Source organism: Protomyctophum bolini (genome assembly GCF_963924005.1).
Source record: "Protomyctophum bolini genome assembly, chromosome: 20".
Classification (NCBI taxonomy): domain Eukaryota; kingdom Metazoa; phylum Chordata; class Actinopteri; order Myctophiformes; family Myctophidae; genus Protomyctophum; species Protomyctophum bolini.
Genome location: NC_137881.1, coordinates 30665502 through 30693320, shown reverse-complemented (window position 1 = coordinate 30693320; position 27819 = coordinate 30665502). Strand labels below are relative to the sequence as shown.

Sequence of the window (27819 nt, the reverse complement as noted above, 5' to 3'; positions counted from 1 at the left end):
GGCGTCTTATAGTAACTGAAACCCATGTCGTCGTGTCGTGTCTCTGTCCTCTCGTGGGGTTCCAGTCGTCTACTGAGGGACAAGTTGCAACATTCATGTGTGTCTGTCTCTCTCTGTTTTTCAGTGTGGGTTTCAAACTGGGAAAGAAAAAAATGTCAAGGACCCCCCCCCCACACTCTGAGATTGTACAAATGTACATTTTTGTAAACTCTCAGAGTTACGGACCTGTAAGGGCTCCATTCGAGAACCACCGCTCTACTTATAGATCCAGCCATGAGACTTTGGTCAGAAGCAAGGTGTGTGCGTGCGTGTGTGTGTGTGTGTGTGCGTGCCAGTGTATTCCTCCAGTTTTAAAAAATCTTTAAGTAGTGTAAAGGCCAAGTCATACAGTACAGTCATAAGGTGATGAGGTTGAGGACCACCGTTTCGGTTGTCGGCAAAAAACCCGGAGTATGAATTTTTAGGCATTCATCTCGTCACTTTCCTCTTCCTCCCTATCCCGTCGCAGGGTGGTGATGACATCATCATCGTCGTCACGTTCACCGTCACTCGGGCGCCGTCTTTCCGCCGCCGTCCTCGGCGTCCTCGTCCAGGTCAAGGTCAAGGTCAAAGTCCAGCACCAGCAGTTTGGTCTCCTCCGTCCCGTTGCGGCTCCCGGCCGCGCACACCAGCGAGTGTCGGACGCTCTGATTCGCCACACCACGCCGCCTGTCGGCGAGTTGAAAGAAGAAAGAAGACATGGATTGGTCAGCGGCGGAAAGTAAGTGCAAAGTGCTGCAGTTCCTTCTACATCCTGAAAGTTTTCTAGAAAAAAGCTATGTTTCTGTGTCAGTCGTTCTTCAATTTTCAAGAATAGCAGACCTACCAGTAAGACGCGCAACGCGGGAAAGCGAACGCAGCTCGTACATATTTAAGTTAAGTTATTTTTAAGTTACGTTTTTAACTTAGCCATAACCATACAAGGAGTCCCCAAAGCAACTCCATATATGGGCACAAAAGCGTGACACACAGACACACGGACGGACACACAGACATGAGCTGCTAGGTCTCATAGTAAGTGCTCACTGCATTCGCAAAACAAGCTCGTAGCGCGCCAGCAGCTTGTAGATCAGCTATTTTTCAATAGCTAAATTATAACAATGTTTAAAACGTCAAAAGGGGTTTCCAGCCCAAAATGGGTTAAGTACAATTTTGAGGTATTTGAGTATTTCCAATAATTTTACTTCTACGTCCACTATACATCTCAGATCCAAATACTGTCTACATCTGTTTGACATGCTTTAGTTACTAGTAACTTTGAAAATGTCGATTATTATTTAAAAAAACATACTGTAACCACTTCCGCTGTAGATCTGCTATTTTCTAAACATATTCAGACCGCAAGGACGTGTGGAAACGTCATATGAAATACAACCGATGGATCCAGAGGACGTGTGTATACACGTCCTAGCGCTTTTTCCATTTAAAAAAAAATTCAATTCTGATATTTTTCTCTTTTTTTGGGGGGGGTTGGCCTCTCCTTCTGCACCATACTCCTTGCTGTTCGCGCATGCGTGCCGCCGTTCACTTGCTTGTTCGCGGCTCAGAAAGAACGGCTCGTCTCTCCTAATCTAGGGAGCTCTCCGTGTTTTTGTTGACCAGTCTTCATTTCTGACTCCAACATGCCTCTCGTTTAGAATATTAAAGGGGGTGTCAGTGATTTCAGTCAAAAACCCTTAGGTTTCGTTTTTGCCTTGGGACCCAAGCTTTCATCCAAACAGGATAGAGAACAAAAACGAAACCTAAGGTTTTTTGACCACCAGGGGTTAACTGGGGACAGGGAGGAACTCCATATATGGTCAGCACACTCTATAGTAGAGAGGATTATCACAACAAAACAAAAAAATAAGTGATATTTGAATTAAGTGAAATCACTGACTCTACCTTTAATGCTTCAAGAGAAACTTAACGTATCGTAATCATCGCACGGTAAGCAAGCAACATCATGCATAGCTGCCATATCTGCCCCGGCACCACCGAACTCATTAACTAAAAATGAAGAAGAAAAATAATAATAACCATAAAAAGGCAAAAATCTGGAATTATGTGTTTACCGGTATTCCAAAATCTTACAAGATTTTCTGCGTCACAAACTGGCCAATAAGTACATGAATCTTGCCTCCTCCTCAGTAGAACACTGATTGCAACTTTGCAACTTGTCCACAACTTGTCTGTGCACAACAATGGGTAGCACTACTGCCACAATCTATTAGAACACAGGGCAGTGTTGCCAGGTTTGCGAATTGTAAGCGAGTTGTAGTGTGTGTAAGTAGCGTGGTTAAAACTAAAAGGCCTTGTTTCTGGCCCTGTTGGCCTTGTTTCTGGCCCTGTTGGGGCAACAGCATATGTCCACCAGTTATGTTCACAGCTTTTGGCGGTTTTCATTGAATTCATTCAATTGTAATAATAGATATGCCTAAATGTAATGTTGTCCTTTGGCGCGTCTCATACCGGATCCTCGGCTCTGCAGGGCCACCACGTCCGGAGCCACGCCCCCGTCTTCAGGTCCCACAGTTTGACCGTGCCGTCGTCGGAGCTGGACAGCACCAGGCCTCGGCAGAACTGGAGGCACGTCACCGCCGACTGGTGCTTGTTGGGCCCTGAGAGAGAGGAGCAGACCGCGAAGAGTTAAAACCATTCTGACCTGAGATCAGATTCATACGAGGTTTCCACTGGACACACGCACTGGTCTGATTAACCCATTCTGACCTGAGATCAGATTCTAAAAAAAATGTCAGTCGTTCTTCGATTTTTTCTAAATAGCAGACCTATACAAGCTCGTAGCGCGCCACTCGGTGGCGCGCTATGAGCTTGTAGATCTGCTATTTTTCAATAGCTAAAGCATAACGTGAAAAAAAAAAACTCATTGACCGACCAAACAGCCCCATCTAGTGGCGGCTCCAGAGCGCCAGCGGATTTCAGTTTTTTTTTTTTTGAGTGGTGCAACCACTCCTACAACCAGCAATGTCCGTGCGTATCTATCTATGTATCAGTGGTCATGAGCATGAGTATATGACTTATTAGTACCAGTAGGGTGGCGCCAGAAACAGAGAGAGGCAGCAGTGCTGTGCCTGCTAATGAGAGAGAGGAGAGAGAGAGAGAGAGAGAAAGGTGGGGATATTTATATATCAATGCTAAAAGCGAGTGGAAGTGTGTAGGGCGAAGTAGCGAGGAGCTGGTTTCAAAAAGGGGGGTTAGGGTTCCATTTGTACTCTCTCCGACTTACAAATGGTGTGTTTTTTTTGTGTCATTTTCCAAAATAATGAAATCAAATAATTTTAATTTTAATAAAAACAAATCCCCCTCACGGATTAGAAGGACAACCAGGGGAAAAAAGGACAGGTGATTAATCTATCGTGGTTAAAATGGGAGCTTGAAGTTTACAATCAAGTAATTTTTAAACTGTCCAGCAGGGTGTTCCCAAAAAATATGAAATGACCCCCTAAAAAGGTCAGGTAGGTAGGAGACTTAATACACATCTTCATTTCAGATTTTGATCTCTTGCCACAAACGCCACACTGTCAAATCATTGGTTTTGTCTTGGCTCATTGGAGTCTATAATTGCATCCTCAACCAAAACACATCAAGGAGTGCAAAAAACAGTGCTGATCCGAATCTGTCACTATGTGTTCGCATCTCAAGCAGCGGCTTTAAAAACCGTCACCGTGTTCACACAAACAAACATCTTCTCGTGTTCAATTAAAAATAGTTTCTACTTTTGCGGCATGTTTTTGTCGTTTTGTGTTTCTTTGTGTCTGTTGGAAAGCTTGGGGGGGGGGGGGGGGGGGGGGGGGGGGGGCATTGGGAATTGGATGTTTGCACTGTGAATGAATACGATACAGAAAATAAAATGAAAGAATACTTCTGAAGATTTTTCAAGGCCATATTCTCTCTCTCTATCTCTCTCTCTCTCTCTGAGTGAGGACTGTCGTCTATAGTGTTACACTGCTGAATAAGCCACTATCTGACCTACATACGTAGTGTACAGAAAGTATACACAAGTAAGACGAGCAAACGCGTGAAGCGAACGCAGCTCGTGTGTGTGCATGTCTGTCTGTCTGTCTGTGTGTGTGTGTCTGTCCCGCTGTTACTGTATATGTGGACCAAATCACTCAGCTCCATATATGGGCACAAAGGGGGGGGGGACACAGACAGACAGACACACACACACACACACACACACACAGACAGACACGATCTGCTAGGTCTCATAGTACGTGCTCACTGCATTCGCAACAATACACCAGTGGTGGACAGCAACGAAGTGCATGCACTCAAGTACAATTTTGAGGTTTTTGTACCGGTACTTTACTGGAGTATTTCCGATTTTCAATACTTCTACCTCTACTTCACTACATCTCAAGAGACAAATATTACTACTTTTACTCCACTACAATAATTTGAAAACTTTAGTTACTAGTTACTTTGTAGATATGGATTGTTATTTCAAAACTTGACCACTTCGGCACTCCATATACTTTTCGGCTATTTAAGAAAAAAAAAATATATATTTTATATACATTTGAAAACTTGAAATGGGACATTCTACCGGTACTTCTACCTTGGTGCTTTAAGTACATTTTGATGCCAATACTTGTACTTTTACTTTACAGTACATTTTGATGGATAGAATCATTACTTTTAATTTTTAGAATTTTACTAGTATTGATACTTTTACTTAAGTATGTGTGTGTGTGTGTGTGTGTGTGTGTGTGCGTGTGACTGTGTGTGTGTGTGTGTGTGTGTGTGCGTGTGTGTGTGTGTGTGTGTGTGACTGTGCGCGCACACCTTGCAGTGTGTGTAGACATTCTCCCGTGGTGATGTTCCAGACCCGTACGGTGGAGTCGGCGTTCCCAGACACCAGGATGTTGTCGCGCAGCTCCATGCCGCTCGTCAGCGATTGGTGGCCGGTCAGCGTGTGGACACACGCACCTGGGGACGGGACAGAAAGTGATCAGGGAAGTCAACCTTTCTCACAGTACAAGTATCCACACTTTTCCTGGGCTGTGTGTGCTCCAGTTCCTGTTGATTTCATTGGATATCATTGGTCATCTGACCAGTTTCATTGGCTTTCATTGGATCAAATTGACAGGAACTGGAGCACACACAGCCCAGGAAAAGTGTGGATATATTACGCTGCAATTAGACACTATAGACATGGTTCCCAAAGTGGGGTTAGGAACCAAATGGACCCTTATGGGTTTGTAACTCAGAGAGTGTACAAAATGGATTTGGTTCCATTTGTACACTCTCAGAGTTAAATTAACATTGATTTTACAATATAAATTGGGGGGTCCCAGGGATAGAAATGCCATTAAATGCATGTCAAACTGGGGGGTCCTTGAAATTAAACAGGTCGAGAATCACTGCTAGAGCCATAAAAATCTTCTCTTATGGGGGGGGGGGTCCCCTGGCATATCTCTTCAAATGGGGGTCCGCGGGCTAATTAGTGTCAATTTGGGGGGGGTCCTTGATGTGAAAGAGTTTGGGAACCCACTGCACTATAGTCATGAATAAAGCCAAAAATAAATACTCAAGAACTGAAAATGAAATGATGTTTTAGGTGTGGTCATTCTAAAACCCATTGTTGCTGCTGTTTCCACATGACAGCCGTGTTTCTGGAAGACGCTTCTATAAACCTGTGTTCTATTGCTAGTTTGACCACTTCAAATACTCTCTTTCCTCTTAAAATAACTAATGAACGAAAATAGCCGATCTACAAGCTCACAAAACAACACATTTTTGTCTTAATTCTGGACTACTATAGCCTAGTATTATATGAGTGCAGGTTCAAGGTGTGTGTGTGTGTGTGTGTGTGTGTGTGTGAGCGTGTGCGTACCTGTTTCTGCATCCCACACTCGTATGGAGGTATCCAAAGACCCACTGACAACATACACACCATCAAACTACAGAGAGAGAGAGAGAGAGAGGAGATTAAAGTCTGAAATGCAATTGTGATAATAATTCACTGAGGTATAGCCTGTGACTGCTTATTTATTGACTTCACCTTGTGTGTGTGTGTGTGTGTGTGTGTGTGTGTGTGTGTGTGTGTGTGTGTGTGTGTGTGTGTGTGTGTGTGTGTGTGTGTCTACAAGCTCATCTACGAATTTGTAGGTCTGCCATTTTTGAAAAATCGTTAAAATGCGGCGCAAATCTTTTAAATAATATTCTTTCAGAGCAAACGTTTTTAACTCATATCTTTACTTCTGGAACATCATATTTTCAGATGGGGGGGGTCCGCAGCCAAATTCAGACAATTCTGGGGGTCCATCATGGTACATGAAAAAGGTTGAGCACCAACTGACATAGAAACAGACGTTTTTTCAAAAAACTATTAGGATTTAGAAGCTATTTTCCAGGTCTAAAATGGGTTAAGTGAACATCAACTGTCAACCCCCGTTATATTTGTTTGTATTGTAATTTGTGGAATCAAATAAATAACTAAAATGTGTGTGTGTGTGTGTGTGTGTGTGTGTGTGTGTGTGCGTGTGTGCGCGCGCGTACCTGCAGCGAGTACACTCTGTTGGTGTGTCCCTGCAGCGTGTGCAGACACCGCTCCGTGTCCGGGTCCCAGACCTTGACCACGTAGTCGTAGCCGCCCGAGACCACGCGGCGCCCGTCGTACTGGACGCAGCGCACGGCCGCCACGTGGCCCGTCAGCACGCCCACGCACTCCCCCGTGCCGGTGTCCCAGACGCGCAGCGTCGAGTCCCGGGAGCCGCTGACCACCCTGGAGACACACACACACACACACAGCACGGTAGTAGAGAGAGAGTCAGTGGAAACACAGATTTGTGCGATTGTGGCGCTTCATGTCTGCTCCCCATCCGTCTCTCCCGCAAAATATGAACGCTTTTTGGATCATACATCGTATAAATTAAAATGATCGCAATGTGAGGTCAACTTTTTTAGGAAATTGTTTCCGGTTCATGGCTTTCAGAGTAAAAGCGCTCAGACAACACAAAAAATTAAACAGCACGGATAACACACACAAAAGAATATGTATTAACCCATTCTGAACGGGAACCCCTTTTGGTGTTAGCATTACGTTATGCTTTAGCTATTTAAAAATAGCAGACCTACGAGCTTGTAGGTCTGCTATTTTTGAAAAATCGAAGAACGACTTGACATTTTTTTTTAGAATCTGATCTCAGGTCAGAATGGGTTAATCAGACCAGTGTGTGTGTGTGTGTGTGTCCAGTGGAAACCTCGTGTGAATCTGATCTCAGGTCAGAATGGGTGTGCGTCCCGTCCTATACCTGTTGCCGTGCAGGTGCATGCAGCGCACGGTGGACGTGTGTCCGTACAGCGTGTGCACACACTCGCCGCTCTCGGCGTCCCACACGCGCAGCGTCCGGTCCGTGGAGCCGCTGATGACCGTGGCGCCCGCCATCTGACTGCACCACACGCCTCCGGTGTGCCCCGTCAGCGTGCGCAAACACTGAGGAGCGCACACACACACACACACACACACACACACACACACACATACAGTGTTAAAGAAAAAACATTCATATAATTGACTAGAGGCTTTGATCGGCATCTTCTCCCATTGCGTGCACTGTGGTTAAGGGGGTTTGTTGCCCATTGGTTTGGTGCACCTGAAACTCCTCCAGTGAGAACTGTGTTATTACAAAAATAGCAGGTCTGCAAGCTCACAACTCATGGCATCGTTGACAAATACTAAAACTGAGCTAAATTGTTTTCAGATTTTTCATATTTCAGTTCACTAAAATTGTTTTCTCCAATACTAGTTTTGGTTTAGGGTGCGCCCGATGGCTTGCTATATGGAATGTCTCCTATCCAACGTTCCACAGGCTTTCTTTCTGTCTGAGAAGGCAAGCCTATATGTGGTCCCAGGTTACCCAAACACTGTGTGGGCGAAACACGTCTGTTTTGACTGACTAATAAAAACACGCTGGATGTATGCACACACACACACACCCCCCAACACACACACACAGTGAAACAGCTATGGAATAAGGCTGCTGGCCCCTAAAATGGCAGTACAGAAATGTGCAGCATTATTATACTGCGATGGAGCGTGCAACACACACACACACACACACACACACACACACACACGTCTTGCTGACTCAGGCCGAGTGCGTGTGTGTGTGTGTGTGTGTGTGTGTGTGTGTGTGTGTGTGTGTGCGAGAGAGGTGAAGGAATTTGTATTTTTACTTTGATACTGCTGACTACTGCATTCCGAAGACAGATACATGGGGAGGACTGTGTGTGTGCGCGCACGTGTGCATGTGTGTGTGTGTGTGTGTGAGAGAGAGAGAATAGACAAGAGACAGTGAGTGTAGGTTAAGGCAACTTGTGTTATAGCACATCTAGAATTCAGCCAATGTGTACATACAGTGTGTTACATAATGTATACAGTATGCGAACACGTCATATCATTATAGATGACAAAGTCCAATATTTGAGTCAATATCCGTCTTCCGTTCACAGAGAGAGCGAGAGAGAGAGAGAGAGAATGGAAGGAGAAAGACCTTTGACCTTAGAGGTGCTGTTGCCGTGGTTACCAAGGCAACGGGGGTAAACAACACTGCCTGGGAAGCTTATGTAAACATTTGTGAGATTTCTGATAAAGGGGGAGGAGGAGAGCAGGGTGGAATGACAGATGGAGGGAGGGGGGGAGAGGGAGAGAGAGAGAGAGAGAGAGAGAGAGAGAGAGAGAGGGGGATGGAGTGATAAATGAAGGGAGAGTATAGATTTTTTTTTTTGACGATCCCACAATTGTGTAACAAATATTTTCACCTGGTGTCAAATGCCTAAGCTGTAATTCTGGGGAGAGCCCGGAAGTTCATGCTTCCTTCAATGCATGAGGAGTGAGCAGACAGCTTCACCTGACAGGTGGGGGGGGGGGGGGTTTCCCCGGTAGGACGTAGCGCGTGGAACGAACACGTTATTCCAACCTTTACCCTCCATCAGGCTGACCAGGGGGGAAGGCAGTATATAAAGAACAGGATTACTGTTATGTTTTTTGTGACGGTACCTACCCTATAGGGGACACAGGGGATAGAACATGCAAACTCCACACAGAAAGGCCCTTTTCGCTAACCCCACCTTAGGGTATGGCTGCTGATGACGCGGACACGGATGAAAGAAAATTTAAGCAAACAAATAAATAAAAATAACCTCAACAACCTTTTGGAAATACGACATACATGTGCATATAGATATATGCCGAAATTCCAAAATGTCAAAACAGCAGATCTACAGGCTCTAAAAAAACGCATTGCGACCACGTTTTGAGCTTTTTAGATCGGCATTTCCTTTCTTTATGTTTAAAAAAAACCCTTCTATAATGAGTGGTGGGACACATTGGGCTGCATAAGTGCCGATACCGATTTAGTACCTAGAAAAGACACAAATGAAATAATTGGTCGATATGTCAGCCAGACAGACTGGTTGTAGAGAGGAGGTGTGGAATGGAGTGATTAGGTGGCGGAGTGTTTTCACACCTGACATTCCACACATCCGTGTGTGCGTGTGTGTGTGTGTGTGTGTGTGTGTGTGTGTGTGTGTGCGTGTGCGTGGTAACGAGAGAACGAGACAAGGTCAGAGGTAATAAAAGGAGTGCAGTAGAACCAGACTGACTCCTACTGTACATGTCTTGTCACCTAACTATGCATCTATCTATCAATCAATCATCACCCCTCCGTCCTTTATTATAGTTTGTCTGTTACAGAGTACACACCGTCTGAAAGGTTTGCTTTCCATAATCATAATCCCTGGCTAAATCTTCTCTCTCTCTCTCTCTCTCTCTCTCTCCCCCTCCCTCCCCCTCTCACCGTTTGGTTTCGGTACAACATTTCTTTGTCCAGACACACCTGTTCCAACCTGCCTCAACAAACAACCCCCCTGTGTGTGTGTGTGTGTGTGTGTGTGTGTGTGTGTGTGTGTGTGTGTGTGTTTTACACGCAAAGTGTAAAAGGTGTGTTTTCTTTCCATTCTGTTCAAAGTTCAAAGAACGTCCGCACTTGAGTTGAAGAGGAGGGAACGAGAGCAACAGTTAATTGAACGAACCGATTAAATTGATTATAAAAATGATGACGACGACGATGAGGTATAAAATAGGGCTTAGGTGGTCAATCGATCGGACTAATGAATTTAGTCGATTCTCAATGTAAGAGGAACATACATATATAAAAGAAAAGACGCTCCTCGATTTAAACAAAATGAATCAATATAATAATCACTAATAAAAGGATTGATAGTTGCCTCAATCAGAAATCATGTGTTGCTTTAGATGTGTGGGTGGGTCCTGTGAATTAATAATCACGTTGCAGACCAATTGTCCCTCCAGTCTATAGGACACTGTATGCGTTTGCAAGGACTTATTCCATCGGGTGCAGTGCTGGAAGCTTTACGTTCTAGCATAATATGGGATCGTATAAGCGCCTTGCTCAAGGACACTTCCAGCATGTAGTAGATCGTAGACATGAGCAGGCTGGGGAGGTGAAACGGTGACCTTCTGATTACCAGGTGGCCTCCATCATCCACTAATAACTCTGATGCTAATTGGAGCCATTTCATCCCACAGGGGAAATTCCCTTTTTCAGCTTCATCCAGTTGAGAGCTTCTCAAGTAAACGCATGGGGAGGGGGGGATCTCAGTTAGGGATTCAGGGTCTTTCTCAGGGACGCCTCAACACATTGCCGGGGCCCGGGAATCGAACCTGGGAGTGCTTCCCAAGCGGGCTCTCGATACATTCAGATATGGTGTTTTGTTGTCATTGTATTGCATTGGGGAGAGATACATAATCTGTTCCACACTGAAGCATATTCAGGGAGAGAGATACAGAGACAGACAGCAAGAGAGACAGACGGACACACAGTGAGAGAGACAGATAGCAAGAGAGACAGTGAAAGAGAGAGAGGCACAGCGAGAGGGAGAGACAGAGGAAAAACATAGACGACGCAGTTTCTTTGACGTGGTTAAGACAGTGTTTCTAGAACACGCCTCTGGGTGAAGATGTGACCGATTACGGCACAAACTCACAAGAACAGTGCATGGTTCTCAAAGTGGTGTCCCGGGGGCCCCTAGGGACCAGGGGGACGCTAATTAAGTCAATTAGTGTGGTTGCAGTAGGCAACCAGACCTTCCGTTGTGACGTCATGTGACGTCATGTGGGGTCAATACATCATCAGTACTGTACTTAGTGAGCTGCTGGAGGGGAAATTGCAAGCACATCGATTACTGTACACAAGCGTGCTTTGACAGCGAAAATGTGTACCGGGTAGGGTACGCACACAACGCATATACAGGCCAGCCAGGTGTTGGATCTCGTCTTCGGCTGTTGTGACCTAATTATTGTTCTACTTCACGTTTCTATGGCGAACGAAAATAACACGTGGCCTCTCTGATTTTGACCCAGGGGGGGGGCACACACACACACACACACACGCACACACACGCACACACACACACGCACACACACACACACACACACACACACACACACACACGGTAGTGCGTACCTTTCCAGTGTCGGCAGACCAGACTTTGAGCGTGTTGTCATCAGAACCGCTGACGATGAGGTCACTGCTGAACTGAAGACACGTGATCACGTGATCATCGTGACCTTTTAACACCTGAGAGAGACACAAGAGACAGAGAGACAAACGCAGTGTGAGTGAGAGAGAGAGAGAGATATGATGATGATGATGACAGATGTTAAATGTTTTGTGAAACAGTATTACATAGGGATGCACCGAAAGGGAAATTCTTGGCCGAAACCGAATACCGAATATAGGAAACAGTTGGCCGAAAACCGAATACCGAATAGCCGAATACATCTTTGTTGTAAAGCTACCTGATTATGGAAAAAGACATGATTATGGCAAAACCTAAACACTTATGGGTCCATTAAAAAAACATCTAATTAATTGGAGGCTTTGTGATTAATTAATCTCAAATAATCACATTTTAATCGCATATCAATAGGCCTATTTGACCTGAGCAGTGAGCTTTTTTTTCTACATAAGCATAGGCAATAAAACAAGTAGTAATAATAATAGTGATAATAATATTATTTATATAATGCTTCTCTGAGTACTTAAAGATGCTTTTCAAGGGGAACATGAGAAAACTAATAAAAAACAACTTTATTAGGGAAAAACTAAGACTATGGAATAAAATAAATGAAAGTGGAATGAGATAGCTGGGGAAAGTAATATTCTAGAGGTGGGTTTAGCATGTCTCTGAGAAGTGCATAGTTTCGACAGGTCTTCCTGCTGTGGACACTGGACAGTGAAACTAAACACGGGCAGATGCAAGGATAGTCTATCATTCATTTTATAATGGAAACCAGCAACATGTTGATGCAAAGACGTGTAGCTGCTCCAAATGATATTCCCATTCGTCTTTGTGTCTGCCCGTGTAAACCTGGTGTAAACGCAGCATCGAGTGTGAGGTGTTTAGTTGGGGAACGGATGGAAAGTACTATAGTGTTATTAAGGAGGACTCCTTCTAACGATATGGACCAGAGCTAAAGTAATGTTAGCTCCCATGCTAGCTAGTAGCTACACTCGTCAGACAACACCACCACCATCCAGATCGGGTGGAAGGCAGCTGCTGATATCACGTTGCTTGTGCCCGTGGATGGGAAATAAGATTTAAAAGGCTATGGAAGCGCGGATGAAAGCACAGATGTGTGCAACAATAAAGTTGTGTCGGACTCGGATCTGTCTGTGCATTCCGTCTGCTGACTGCTGCTCGTGTGTTGTGAGTGACTGTCTTAAAGAGCGTCATAAGCATGCGCCCTTCCTGCGCTGGAAGTAGCAGATCTACAAGTTATCTACCCGTCGCAATGCACAGCGCTTTGGGCTTGTACATCTGTGTTTTCCCCGCAGTTTAGTTGAATTATATCGATTCACAACTTTAGGACCACTACTACTATTCGGTGATATTTTTCGGCTTATTTGAGCCGAAACCGAATAGGCCGAAAATACATTTTTAGCCATTTTCGGCCGAATATTTTCGGTGGCCGAATTTTCGGTGCATCCCTAGTATTACACTATCATTTCATCATTAGTTGACTGTACAAATAAACAACCAATCGAGTCGCTTTCCATTGATCACACAGCTGTTACCACAGCGACAGAGGTGATTATGGCCCAAGTAGCTGTGTGCGTGCGTGCGTGCGTGCGCATACCTTTGGCGTGCGCGTGTCTCCGGTTCTCCAGTTCCTCTCTATGCGATGTTGTCTGATGAAGGCAGACTTCCATGGACTATTGTTAACACTCCTCCTCCTACGAGACAACACACACTCTGGAATACCTACAGAAAGAGAGAGAGAGAGAGAGACAAATATTACATTTGTATTTGACGGCTTCATAATATAACATAATTATACATACACATATCTATAAAGCTATAGCATCATTAGGGCGATGCGTATCGAATAAAAGGCGGTTCGGCTCTGTAGAGCCTACAATGCGACGTCATTTGAGGGGGGGGGGGGGGGGGGGGGTTAGTACCGTCCTAAAGTCGCCTCTTCGGTGCTACTGAGATTTTTTGACGAGCCGAAATCATTTCGGCACTACAGCGGTAAAATGGGAGTATGTATCGGCCCGTGGAAGCCGACATACAGCTAGCACAGGTTATGTTATGACAGAAAGCATACAGCTAACACGTTATCTTATGACAGAAAGCATACAGCTGACAGGTTATCTTATGACAGTAGCGTACAGCTAGCACAGGTTATCTTATGACAGTAGCATACAGCTAACAGGTTATCTTATGACAGTAGCGTACAGCTAGCACAGGTTATCTTATGACAGTAGCATACAGCTAACACGTTATCTTATGACAGAAAGCATACAGCTGACAGGTTATCTTATGACAGTAGCGTACAGCTAGCACAGGTTATCTTATGACAGTAGCATACAGCTAGCACAGGTTATCTTATGACAGTAGCATACAGCTAACAGGTTATCTTATGACAGTAGCATACTGTAACCTGTGCTAGCTGTACAGCATGTGCCATCAGTAGCACACACAGATGCATTAGTACGACAGTAGCGTACGCCTACAAGCTAGCACATGCTGGCTTCATTAGGACGATAGCAGCAGCCAGGTGCCGCCCGGTGTTAATACTGCATCCTTTGGTAAAGCTAATACGTAGCCAACCTAAGAACACACATTCTAGGTTGGCTACGTATTACACACACGAATTGGGCTTAATGCCCAATTCATACGCACTTGGGTATAAGACTTAGTTTTGCCGTATCTTTAGCATCGTTGATATCCCTGAAGAATAGCTAGCTCGCTTCATTGGTATTGGCTGTGGCACAGTGGGCAGCTAGCTTCATTGGTATGCTAGAAGTGTAATGCTAACGCTAGCTAGTTTCATTGATATGGCTGCAGTGTTCACAGTACATTTCTGTTGGCTGGCACAAAGCCCAGGCGCGTGCGTGCGCACACACGCGCACACACACACACACACACACACACACACACACACACGGTATGTGGTGCAGTGCAGTGGCTATGTGTGTTTCTAGAATATGTCAGTGTGTGTGTGTGTGTGTGTGTCATTATGTGTGCGTGTGACTGTGAGAGTCGGTATAGCTGTGTATTGTGCATGCATGCGTGTAAATGTGTGTGCGAATATCTCAGTGTGTGCACGATTGTGTATGTGCATGCCTGAGTGTGTGCGTGCGTGCGTGTCGTGTGTGTGTGTGAGTGAGTGCGTGTAGTACATACCCTCCTCCCTGCATTTCTCCCTCCACAGCAGATTGTCTTCAGCCAGGATCCTCCAGTACCTGCACGTCTGAGAGGCCTGGAGTAGGTCCTTGGGAGCCAGGAACGTTAGCACGTACAGAGCCAACTGCACACACACACACACACGCACACACGCACACACGCACACACACACACACACACACACAGGGGAGACAGAAGGTGAAGTCAGTGATGATCAGCATTTCCGTTGTGGTGCCAAAGTTGGGTTTGGAGTGGACTATAGACGAGAGCTGCTTCACAAAGTGACCCGCAGAGGTCCTTAACCCATTCTGACCTGAGATCAGATTCATACGAGGTTTCCACGGGACACACACTGGTCTGATTAACCCATTCTGACCTGAGATCAGATTCTAAAAATGTCAGTCGTTCTTCGAATTTTTCAAAAATAGCAGACCTACAAGCTCGTATCGCGCCACTCGGTGGCGCGATATGAGCTTGTAGATCTGCTATTTTTCAATAGCTAAAGCATAACATGATGCCAACACCAAAATGGGTGCCCGGTCAGAATGGGTTGAGGGGGTTCCAGGGGGTCCACCAGCGAAATTATAAGCAACAGTTTAAAAGTTCACACGTTGACAAAAGTGAGAGAAAAAAAATCACTCAACTCTTTACAGGTTCGTGGCCTGGGGTGGGCGATTATGGAATAATGTAATAATAACACGATATTTTTTCAAGCTGTATCACGATATCCACGATATTATCACGATTCTTTTTCATGTTGGTTTTTATGGTTATTTTACAAGTCACTTAACCCATTCTGAACGGGAACCCATTTTGGTGTTGGCATCATGTTATGCTTTAGCTATTGAAAAATAGCAGATCTACAAGCTCATAGCGCGGCCACCGAGTGGCGCGCTACGAGCTTGTAGATCTGCTATTTTCGAAAAATCGAAGAATGACTGACATTTTTTAGAATCTGATCTCAGGTCAGAATGGGTTAATCAGACCAGTGTGTGTCCAGTGGAAACCTGGTATGAATCTGATCTCAGGTCAGAATGGGTTAAACAGTACAACCACCTACAGGCCGGGTGACAAAAACCTTTTTTGGTGAACGGAACCGGTAATTAAGGTATAGAACTGCAAATCATAGAATGTGCATTTCATTGTATCACAATATATACACACAATGGCTGGGTTTTCCCATAGAGATTCTGGGTCGCACACATATGCCGTTAGAAAAAAAAGGTTGCACGTTCGTAGCTTGGACAGGAGTTGCAGCGCATGCGCACATGCCCTCTAGGCCGCACACAGAAGCCTGTGTGTGCGGCTGCCTGCATGGCAGCCAATTACACACTTTTTTTTGGGAAAAACACGACAATATAGACACATACAACCTAGACTGGAGCACTAACCCTAACCTGCATGAATACATTTGGAAGCAAACCCGTTTCCCTAAAGCCTTTTTAGCCTATACACACACACACACACACACACACACACACACACACACACACACACACACACACACACACACACACACACACACACACACACACACACACACACACACACACACGTGTCGACCTGTGGGCAGTAACGCTACCATTTTGCAGAGAAATGTGTGATGTGAGTGGTGACTTTCTTCATCTCATTTAAATATTAAAAAGTCGTAATTAAATTAATATTTTTTACCACAGCATCATCATCTAGAGAATTTCCGCCATCTTGCCATATTTTTAAGTGGTGCAACCACTTCTACAACCAGCTTGCAATGTCCGTGTACCTGTTTGTTTGTCTGTTTGTCTACGTGCAATGAGCACGAGTATGTGACTTATTCATAGCAGTAGGGGGCGCCAGAAACAGAGAGAGGGGTAGTGCTGTGTCTCTGAGAGAGAGAAAGAGAGAGAGAGAGAGAGAGAGAGAGAGAGAGAGAGAGGGGAGTTGCACCACTTGGTTCACACAGGTGTGTTTTTTTAAGATTATTTGATCATCCGTGAGAGCAAATTTAGGAAAATTCAGTCTCTCTCTCTCTCTCTCTCTCTCTCTCTCTCTCTCTCAATAGAAACTGATAGTCACTTGACCATGCTCTCTCGCATTTTGAGACAGAGAGGGGGGAAGAGAGAGAGCATGCAGTGTTTGGTCAGCACAAGTCACTATAAAAAAAGAACAAGTAAGATATGAAATTTCAACAAGTAGTCTGGAGCTCTGCAAATCCCTGAATCCCTGTGAGTAATAATGATATATAGGCTTAAAAAAAGGGGGGAAAGAAAGGGTGTGTGCAGTCAGTTGCCAACACAGCAGGCTTAAAGCTAGCTAATTCAGCATTCTTTTATTGACCGGGCGGTCACAGTGAAAGGGACGTGTTGTGGAAGACTGCCCTTAAAGGTATATTCAGTGATTTCACTCAAAAAACCTTAGGTTTCGTTTTTGGCTGGCACCTAAGCCTTTCATCCAATCAGGATAGAGAGCCAAAAACGAAACCTAAGGGTTTTTTTTACCCCCAGGGGTTAACTGGGGACAGGGAGGAACTCCTTATATGGTCAGCACACTCTATAGTAGAGAGGATTATCACAACAAAATAAATAAAAAAAGTGATATTTGAATTAAGTGAAATCACTGAATATACCTTTAAGAACCACACCCCCACTCGCTATACGCATATATGTTCCCTTTGGGAAACCCAGCCAATATCTCTGAAAATGGCATATCGTTGAGACATTGTACAATGATATATTTATCACCATATCGCACACACCTACCAAATACATATTATTACTCTGTGGGTCCTGTTTGAGAACCAGTAGACTCAAGGTCTTCACAGGTCAAACATTATGGACCTCAAGCCTGACGGAAGTGTAGGAGATTACGCCACAAATAACTACTCTTAAAAAGGCCGTTTGAAAAGTAGATTGAGTATGAACTTCTTATATCGTTTGTCGTCGACGCCACATTTCAACCGATGAAATCAATGTCACTTCAACAGCGACAATTTTGTTATCAGCTTGTCACATTACTGTGATGGCATAATCCGTATAGCTTTGTTGTGGACAGTGTTGTTTGTGCGTGTGCGCGCGCTCACGTGCGTGCGTGCGTGTGTGTGCGTGTGTGTGTGTGCGTGTGTGTGCGTGCGTGCGTACCTCTTTAGGCAGTAGCGATATAAAATCTCTCTGGAACTGAGGTTCGATGACCTGCAACATGTGTTTGACCTGATTGGTCTCACACCTGTCAATCAACTCATCCAGAGCCAATAGCCTCTCAGGACCGCTCCACGCCTATCATGAGAGAGAGAGAGAGAGAGAGAGAGAGAGAGAGAGAGAGAGAGAGAGAGAGAGAGAGAGAGAGAGAGAGATATGAAGGACGGATTGAAAGAGAGAACAGTTTAGTGAATATAACTGTGTTTACATGAATGTGAATGATGCATTCATTTGACGTGTGTGTGTGTGTGTGTGTGTGTGTGTGTGTGTGTGTGTGTGTGTGTGTGTGTGTGTGTGCGTGTGTCGTGTGCACACCTGAAATGTACGAAGCCAGTCTTGTAGGCCTGTTGGGGGCGGACCTGAAGTGACGCGTCTCCGCTGCGCTGAATGCCCATTGGCTAACCGCAGGTCACCAAATGTAGTCGGTGTGGTCTGAAATGGAACGAGACTAGAGGGACTGAGAGAGAGAGAGAGAGAGAGAGAGAGAGAGAGAGAGAGAGAGAGAGAGAGAGAGAGATATTAGTAAGCGCAATATAATTAAGTTCATGTTCAGGTTTATTTGTATAGATACAGAGTATAAATACAATGAAAATTATTTTGCTCAGAGCACTCTCAGTCTTACATACACAGGAGACAGGACATAAACAAACATCTATAGTGCAAGAAAAAGACAAAGAAAGTGACAAAACAGTGCAATACAGTTCAAGCCTGACTGCCTGGGGGTATAGAAACTGTTACTGAGACGGGTGCTGCGAGATTTGATGCTTTGGTAGCGGGTTTTTTGGAAGGGATTGGTTTGAAACAGGGTATTTGCGGGGTGGCTGGTGTCTTCCATGATGTTGTGGGCTTTTTTCATACAGCGAGTGGTGTAGATGTTATGGAGACTGGGTCATTCTGTGCTGCCGATGATTTTAGCTGCCGTTTTTAACGGTCCTCTGCAACCTGTTGCAGTCCTGAGCGGTCGTGTTACACGTACACACACACACACACACACACCTCATCAGACCATCACATTGAACTGCCCCCAGTTTCACACTGCACTGTTATTACAATGCATCATCTATCGTAAACAGAGTTTACAAAAGCCTGGGGAAATTAACTTCAACTTTCAACCACAGAACGATAGAAGTACAACTCTGACATAACGACGTTATTGTTAAAGCAACAGGAAGACAAATTAACCCATTCTGAACGGGAACCCATTTTGGTGTTAGCATCATGTTATGCTTTAGCTATTGAAAAATAGCAGATCTACAAGCTCATAGCGCGCCACCGAGTGGCGCGCTATGAGCTTGTAGGTCTGCTATTTTTGAAAAATCTAAGAACGACTGACATTTTTAGAATCTGATCTCAGGTCAGAATGGGTTAATCAGACCAGTGTGTGTCCAGTGGAAACCTCGTATGAATCTGATCTCAGGTCAGAATGGGTTAACAGAGCTCATTTGGTGGCGGTGATCACTGACACTTGTGCACAGTGTCATTTGCCAGGAGACTTAAAGGGACACTTCACCCTTTTTGCTAAAATATATATGTTAATGACATTTAGAAGCTTTAGAACACTTTCCTGGGGGGTCTTTATGTGTGCAATATGTGGTTTTAGATATTTTAGATTGTATCAGTGAGCACAGTGTCTCTGATGTCATGGGACACTGGGATGACTTACTTCCTGGACTACCATGTGGTCTCAGTAAGACAGACCTCCCCCCTATCCACAAGGAGGAGCAGTGCACCAACGTATTATGGGAATTGTAGTCCAGGAAAGAAGTGAGCCCAGCTGTGTCCATGACATCAGAGACACTGTGCTCACTGCTACAATCTAAAAATAAAATATCTAAAAACCACATATCACACACATAAAGACCCCCAGGAAAGTGTTCTAAAGCTTCTAAAACGTCATTAACATATATTTTTTTGCAAAAAGGGTGAAGTGTCCCTTTAAGGACCCCCTGGTTTGGCATGCATCAGTCTCTTATCTCTGGGACCCCCAATTTATATTGTAAAATCAATGTAAATTTAACACCATTTTGGGGGCGGGAACCCGTTTGTGTTTTATAAAGCATTACGTTATACTTTTAGCTATTGGAAAAATAGCAGATCTACAAGCTCGTGAACTTGTAGGTCTGCTATTTTTTTTGAAAAATCGTGAAAACGCGGCACACATCTTTGAATATATATTCTTTCAGATGCCTTTTTTTTTTTTCTCGACGTCGGGCCTGAATGGGTTAACTCTGAGAGTGTATACAAATGGTTCAATTTGTACACTCTCAAGAGTTACAGACCCATAAAGGGTTCCATTTGGTTAGCTGGAGGAGACCCCCTGGAACTCCCTCAAGGACCCCTGGGGAACCACTGTACACTAAGTTACTTTTCCTCCACTGCCAGCAGTGTAACAGCATTGCATTGAGAATATACCCATCGCACCGTGCCAGCTGTGCTCTGCACACGCTGATTGGGCATGTGGAGATGAGGAGGTGGAGGAGGCGTACACACCACCTGTGCACTGCATTGCACTGTAACTGTAACTGTACCGTATGTTATCAATGTGAGACTGGGCATACAAAATGAAGAACAGCGTGTTCCCTGACGGCAGAGCTACAACGAGCGCGTGTGTGTACAGTATTTGCGCAAACGCACACTGAAAAGCCTACTGGTGGTAGCTCGGCCATTATCTCGCATAGACACATAGCTTATCACCACCAGACTGAGCTCACTCTCTGTGGCCGCTTAATGGGAGGGACCTTTCGTTTTATCGTATCGTTTTGCCTTTCATTTTGGGAGAAACGGGAAATCTCCTGCTGTCTGGGCCGTGGGATTTTGTGTCGTTTTGTTTTCATTCATGTTTTGTTCTTGGGTTGGGGGGGGGGGGGGGGGGGGGGGGTGTTGTACACCATTTTTTATACAATTGTGTCAAAAAAATAACTAACTAACTAAAACTAGATAGGCTATTTTTGACAGTCGACACGTAGTATAACTCGGGCATTAAGTCTACTACACCAGGTGTCTGCAACCTTTTTTCAAATGAAGTGCCATGTTTTTATTTTCTATAGAAGATAGTCGATGTGCCATGTCAACATAATGAATAACGATGAATTGCATTTTATAGCGCTTTTCCAAGTGCTCAAAGCGCTTTACAACGGTTCATTCATTCATACATTTGGAGGTGAAGCTGCGAACAGTCGACGCCAGCGTCCTCACTTCCACCACATTCACACACCAATGGTGGCGAGCTCACACCGACCGACTCATTGGAGGCAACGTAGGGTTCAGTGTCTTGCCCAAGGACACTTCGACATGTGGACAGGAGGAGGTGCCGGGATTCGAACCGCCGACCCAGGGATCGTTGGACGACCTGCTCTACCTCCTGAGCCACAGCCGCCAAACATAAATTGTAATCAACACCACATAAAAAAAACTCCAACCTATTTTGATTGATCATTAGACTCCATTAGCAACAATCCACCTATCCCCAGTCAAGAGTTCAGAGTTTGAATGAACTAGAATTATGTGCAGGATATTTACTTACTAATGTGAAGGACTTCCATTTATTTGACAAAACAATATAAAATGAAATTGTTTATTTTAAACAAAACTCCTCTCACACACTTATGCCCCCCCCCCCCCCCCCCTTTGTGCCAATGTTGGCACTGTCTGGTGCCAACATTGAGCAAGTGCCAAATTGATATTTAGCTCAGGGCAGAATCATGTAATGATGTGTTTGTATTGTTATTACATATTTAACGTTCCCGTTCATGTACTGTATCTACTGTATACATGATGTGGCAATACTGTGTGTGTGTGTGTGTGTGTGTGTGTGTGTGTGTGTGTGTGTGTGTGTGTGTGTGTGTGTGTGTGTGTGTGTGTGTGTGTGTGTGTGTGTGTGTGCAAGTATGTCTTTGCAGGCGTTTCAGTGTGTTGACCTGCAGGTCAGTCAGCTGTGAGAAAACTTTGACCCTATCAACCCCCCCCCACGCCACACTGCGTGCGTGCGTGCGTGCGTGCACCAACCTGAGGTAGTTCTTGTCTTTACAATGTTTCTTCCCGGAAGGAAACGGCCGGCCGTCTGGTCCGTGATCCAACTTCCTTTTCATCTGATACAGAGAGAGAGAGAGAGAGAGAGAGAGAGAGAGAGAGAGATGCAGGAGGGGATTAGTTGCGACCGTAGATTACGATGAGAACCTGCTAAATCTGTCAGTCACGCTAAAAAACCTGTCAGTGCTTGCTATAAGGTAGGTTTGTTTCCCTGCCCACATCCCCCTGTGAATTTCACCAGTGTTTAGTGATGGAGAAAAGTCTATATATATATTTCATGTCATGATGAAATATTAAAGAAGAGTACCTCGAGTTGACATGTATCGCTGTATTTTTTTTAATGGAACACATTACATTGGGTAAAATATACCAGTTTTAGTGATGGTTTGCCGTGATTTTTTTTGTATTTTTCATATGAGGCGACAGTACTTCGTTAGACCCCTTTGGTGTGGTCGTTACATGTATGTGGTCCCATTTGTATTCTCGGGTTATTCCTGGAGAGGCTGAAACCTTGACAGTCAAACGTTCCAATAAAAAAAATAAACCATTGATATTAGTGACATTACAATATCGCCCCCTCCCCTAACCCCTCCGCCTTTATCATAATTTCTGAAAGGCAAACATTGGAGGGGCTCCAATGTTGGGTCTTTTCACATTCTAGCGTGAAACGTGTCTGCTAGGTGCCTGTACGGCTGCATCCGCCTAGAACCAGTTTTCACGTCACGATATATATAAACACCGCACACACACACAATGTCCCGTCACTGAGTCCCGACCTCATTTGATTCTTGAGACAGCTATACCACCACACCGCTAAGCTTATACACCACCACCACCACCACCCACACTGCATGGGGGGGAGGAGAACCAGAGGTCCCTCGTTTTGCTGCTTTTGCACGCGTCTGTCGCCGGTCTCAATCAATTGTTATTACGTGCAGCCGATGCGGTTTCACCGACATCCATGGCTTGTGAATGAATACAGCCATGGATATAACAGTGTTTTTGACGTGATTATCGGTGCTTGTGGTTCAAGAAAAGAAAAGTACAAAATAAAAAAAGTGTATGTCGTTATGTCATGGCTAATCATTTACCAATCATCTAATTAGTGTACCCTATATATAAGCTGGGGGGGGGGGGGCTGCCTGGTCCGCCTATACCTCGTATTGTTGCCTTACTCATAAAGATTGCCTGGCTCCGCCCCTGCTTGGCCACACACATGAGGTCATGGGTGGAACACACAAAGCCAGGCATTGGAGGCATTTATATATATATATATATATATATATATATATATATATAGAGAGAGAGAGAGAGAGATAGATAGATAGATAGCTGTGTTAAACTGAGATATGCTATATGCTAGAATGTTAACGTTCTAGCAATATTAAAGGGACACTTCACCCCTTTTGCAACAACAAAAAAATATGTTAATGATGTTTAGAACACTTTCCTGTGTCATCGTGAACGTGCACAATGATAGTCAACGGACCAGCGCGCTCATGTGTTTGGGGCCCACGCTGCAATACCAAATTCGGCCACTATGTCCATTTCGCCTCAGGGTTTCCTCCGGGTGCCGTCTCTATTCATAATATATACTCTAAGTCATAGACACTGGGCTCACTTTCTTCCTGAACTATACAATTCCCATAATGCTTTGGTGCACTGCTTCTCCTTGTGAATAGGGAGAGAGTGGCTGTCTTACTGAGACAACATGTATAGTCCAGGAAGGAAGTGACAGCCCAGTGTCCATGACATCAGAGACACTGCATGGGCTCACTGCTAAAAAAAAATCTAAAACCACACATAAAGACCCCCATGAAAGTGTTCTAGACTTTCTAAACGTCATTAACGTATATTTTTTTTGTGCAAAAAGGGTGACGCGTCCCTTTAACAGAGTTTGACTCGTCTTCTATAGAAACAACAGAGCACACACACACACACACACACACACAAACACACTATCCTGTGGGTAAATTCAACACCAGCAGTAAACATGAATCCCTAGTTGTCTCTACTGTACATACAGTGGACCAAATTGGGTAAGATTTCACAGCTGTCCTATTTACTTCTTTCCCCCTTTCTGTCGCTCTTTCCCTTTATCCTCTCTCTCTCTCTCCCTCTCTCCCTCTCTCTCTCTCTCTCTCTCTCTCTCCCTCGCTCTCCACACCCTTTCATTTCCCTGCCTCACCTCATATACACCATTCTCTCTCTCTCTTTTAGGACCTTGTTCGTCTCAGTATATGCACACATTCTCTCGTACTTCTCATAAAAATACCTACATTCTCTCCATCGCTCTCATCCTCATTCTATACATTCTCTCTCTCTCTCTCTCTCTCTCTTCTCATTCTTCTGTTCTATACATCCTCTCTCTCCCGGTGGAATGTGGTAAACGAGGGGAATGTGGAGCCGAGTGTGTTGAACCAAAAATAGAGGCTGCTGCAACACGTGCTGCGTTCAGCACACACACACACACACACACACACACACACACACACACACACACACACACACACACACACACACACACACACACACACACACACACACACACACACACACACACACACACACACACAGTGATGTTCATTGCACACACACACAGCCTCCTCCCTTACACTGTCACTCTTAAATCGATATGTACTCTCTCTCTCTCTCTCTGTGTGTGTGTGCGCCATTCATATAATCCCATTAATTTGTAATTTAACCCATTCTGGGCGGGAACCCCTTTTGGTGTTAGCATCATGTTGTGCTTTAGCTATTGAAAAATAGCAGATCTACAAGCTCATAGCGCGCCACCGAGTGGCGCGCTATGAGCTTGTAGGTCTGCTATTTTTGAAAACTGTCAGGATTTAGAAGACACTTTTAGAATCTGATCTCAGGTCAAAATGAGTTAAAGAACCACCATTCTTCTGTGCGTTAGAATCTGATCTCAGGTCAGAATGGGTTAATCACCTACAGCGGACACTGCAGTACATGGATGCTCTGTTTTCCGACTGCAGCAGTACCCACACCCACTAATACGATGTAGTGCATCCATCTCTCCATCCATCTGCCCACCCACCCAAATACCCATCCATCCTAACCTACCTAGTACCTACATACTAGACATCGATGTAGTGCAGTGTTCATTCTGAGAGAAAATGTTTAGCCTTAGTCTTTTAAATACGTTTTAGTTTTAGTCCTATTTCAGTCACCTGAAATTGTTTCAGTCTTATAGTCGACTAAAAATATCAAAATCTTAGACTTATAGTCAACAAAATGAACACCGATTTAGAAGTTGTATTTATCTATCATAAGTTGTAATACGTTCGCTGGGTTGTATCAGATAATTAATCGGCACATGATATTTACAGTTAAATATCTGCTGTTAAATATCCTATCCAAGTAACCCTGCAGGGGAAGATGCAAATCCAAATTATATATTCATACTTAATTCATAATAACAATAAGGGTTATTTGAAAAATGTTCTACAAACTTACAAGCTCAGTACACGCGTTATAAACCTTGTTAGTATAAGAGCTCGTCTTTAATGATCTTGTTTTGTCTCATTCCACGTAGTACATTGCTAGCAGTCTGGCAGAGCATATATGTCACACCTACATTCCACTCACTGCACATACTTGCATGATCATGTTACAAAATATTGACTCTTAAATCCATCTACCATACAGTACAAAATGACTATTTATCCATCTAATGAATCCATCCATCTATGATTCTGTCCATGTCTTTTCTGTAGGTTTCAGTCACTCAACTTTTGGAGCAACTGGTCAATTAAGGACCACCACATGTATATATATATATATGTACATTTAGCCTGGAAATCAAACGAATCTGCTATATACAGGGAAAAATACTAAATAAATCCCTGGGGGAGATTTATTTCGCTCACCCCAGAGTCGTGGGGTGACCAATCATCAGACTATAATAATCAGACTAATATGATATCAGTCTGGACATGCCAGGCTATAGTGTAGAAATATTTGGAAACCACCAGCGACCCACATACAAGATGTAATGTTGTTAAAGTATTTCTTAACCCATTTTGGGGCGTGAACGAATGTTATAATTTAGCTATTGAAAAAAAGCAGATCTACAAGCTCATAGCGCGCGCCACCGAGTGGCGCGCGCTATGAGCTTGTAGGTCTGGTCTGCTATTTTTTGAAAAATTGTGAAAATATTTATTTTTTTTAAATTTCGAGGTCAGGCCTAAAATGGGTTAAATATCTACTTTGCAAGATTGGCTGTTTTCAAACAGCCGATGTCTATACCGGATTAAAGTGGTCCAGATTATTTAGATTCTACAATGGACTAACTTTGCTGGGGACCCCCTGGAGACTCATGGGGGTCCCCCTGGGGGGTCCCCGGGCCCCACTTTGAGTACCACACAGTGCTCTACAATGAGTAGCCTACATACATTGCAGATTAAAAAAACAAAAAAAATCTGATTATTATGCAGATTATGATTTAAACAGCAATGAGGCCATATCTGCTTTCATCGGATATTAACTGCACTGCCCATGTCATGTCAATGCATCTATATACAGCTCATTTGCATATGTATGCAAATGAAGAATACGTTGAGTATGCTATTTTTTTTTTTTTTAAACCAAGGCTAGGTGAGTAGAGAGAGAGAGAGAGAGAGATAGAAAGAGAAGCAGAGAATTAAGGAAGGAGAGAGAGGAGAGATAGAGAGAGAAGGAAGAGAGAGGGGGGGGGGTCCACGATTTAGTGTTTAAAAACCTGTTTTAATGAAACAATTAATTTAATTACGCTCCAAAATTCCAAAGATATCTGATCTATAAGCTCACACAACACGTCACAGTTGTTGGACAAAATATAAAATGTGGCTTAATCGATGAGAGAGAGAGAGAGAGAGAGAGAGAGAGAGAGAGAGAGTCACATTCTGTCCTCTCTCTCTCTCGCCGGTTCCGCAGTGGTTCAACTGACAAGCATGCGCGTTCGCACACACTGTCATTTCTTCCCACACTCGGAAAACGCCTTGTCATCTGAACACACACACACACACACACAGACACACAGACAGACACACTCACTTTATAGAAGATGAGCTTCAGAGTGCCGTAGAAACCCATGGTTGGTTCCGATAAGATGGAAGTAGAGCAAACAAAATCCCACGAGAAACGTCCGTTAAAGAGATGTATGTGTAATAAAACACCCGGTTTTATTTATCCATTTTAAAGACGCATCTTTTCCAGTGTACCATGATGATCGTATTATTCACAAGACGATAAAAAAATCCACAGTGAAACAGCGCATGCAGCCGTCATCCGTTGCTACAGTGCGCCAATAATCTGCGTGTCATTCTATATGGAACGAAAGAGTGGAGAATCCGCGCTGCCTTCCTCATGAATACAGTCCAAATGCAAGCTCTCTCTCTCTCTCTCTCTCTCTCTCTCTCTCTCTCTCTCTCCCTCTCGTATAGAATGAGAATCCTCGCTTGTCCTCTTCGACAAGTGCAGTGCAAATGAGCCCTCCTCTCTCTCTCACACACTCTCTCTCTCTCTCTCCCTCTCGCTCTCTCTGAGGAACACGCTAGGACATGTCTCTCTTCCTTGTGCGCGTGTGAGTTGTGTGTGCGCGCGCGCGTGTGCGTGTGTGTGTGTGGGGCAGGCTTGGCTGGTAGTTTTAGTTCTCTCTACCATAGAATGGAATGGAATGAGAGAGAGAGGGAGGAATGTGGAGAGAGAGAGAGAGAGAGAGAGAGAGGGGTGGAGCCGGGCTGATACACCACGCAGGAGTGGTGTGGTGTCGATGCGTTTGTGTCGATAATGGTCTACTTTGTACCATCAGTGGGGAAGTGTGTGTGTGTGTGTGTGTGTGTGTGTGTGT

General features: G+C 44.3%; 1 pseudogene across 1 annotated transcript; it reads right to left on the bottom strand.

Annotated features, from left to right (window-relative positions):
• Nucleotides 1-275: 275 nt before the first annotated feature.
• On the bottom strand, nt 276-27431 carry LOC308335744 (F-box/WD repeat-containing protein 7-like; annotated as a pseudogene). The gene is made up of 13 exons (XR_013966259.1): nt 27024-27431; nt 21942-22024; nt 18252-18393; nt 17880-18014; nt 14764-14887; nt 13211-13335; nt 11535-11648; nt 7299-7480; nt 6544-6769; nt 5879-5945; nt 4828-4971; nt 2491-2639; nt 276-708 (listed from the first exon to the last, which is right to left on the bottom strand). The product of XR_013966259.1 is annotated as an F-box/WD repeat-containing protein 7-like (transcript).
• Nucleotides 27432-27819: the final 388 nt, after the last annotated feature.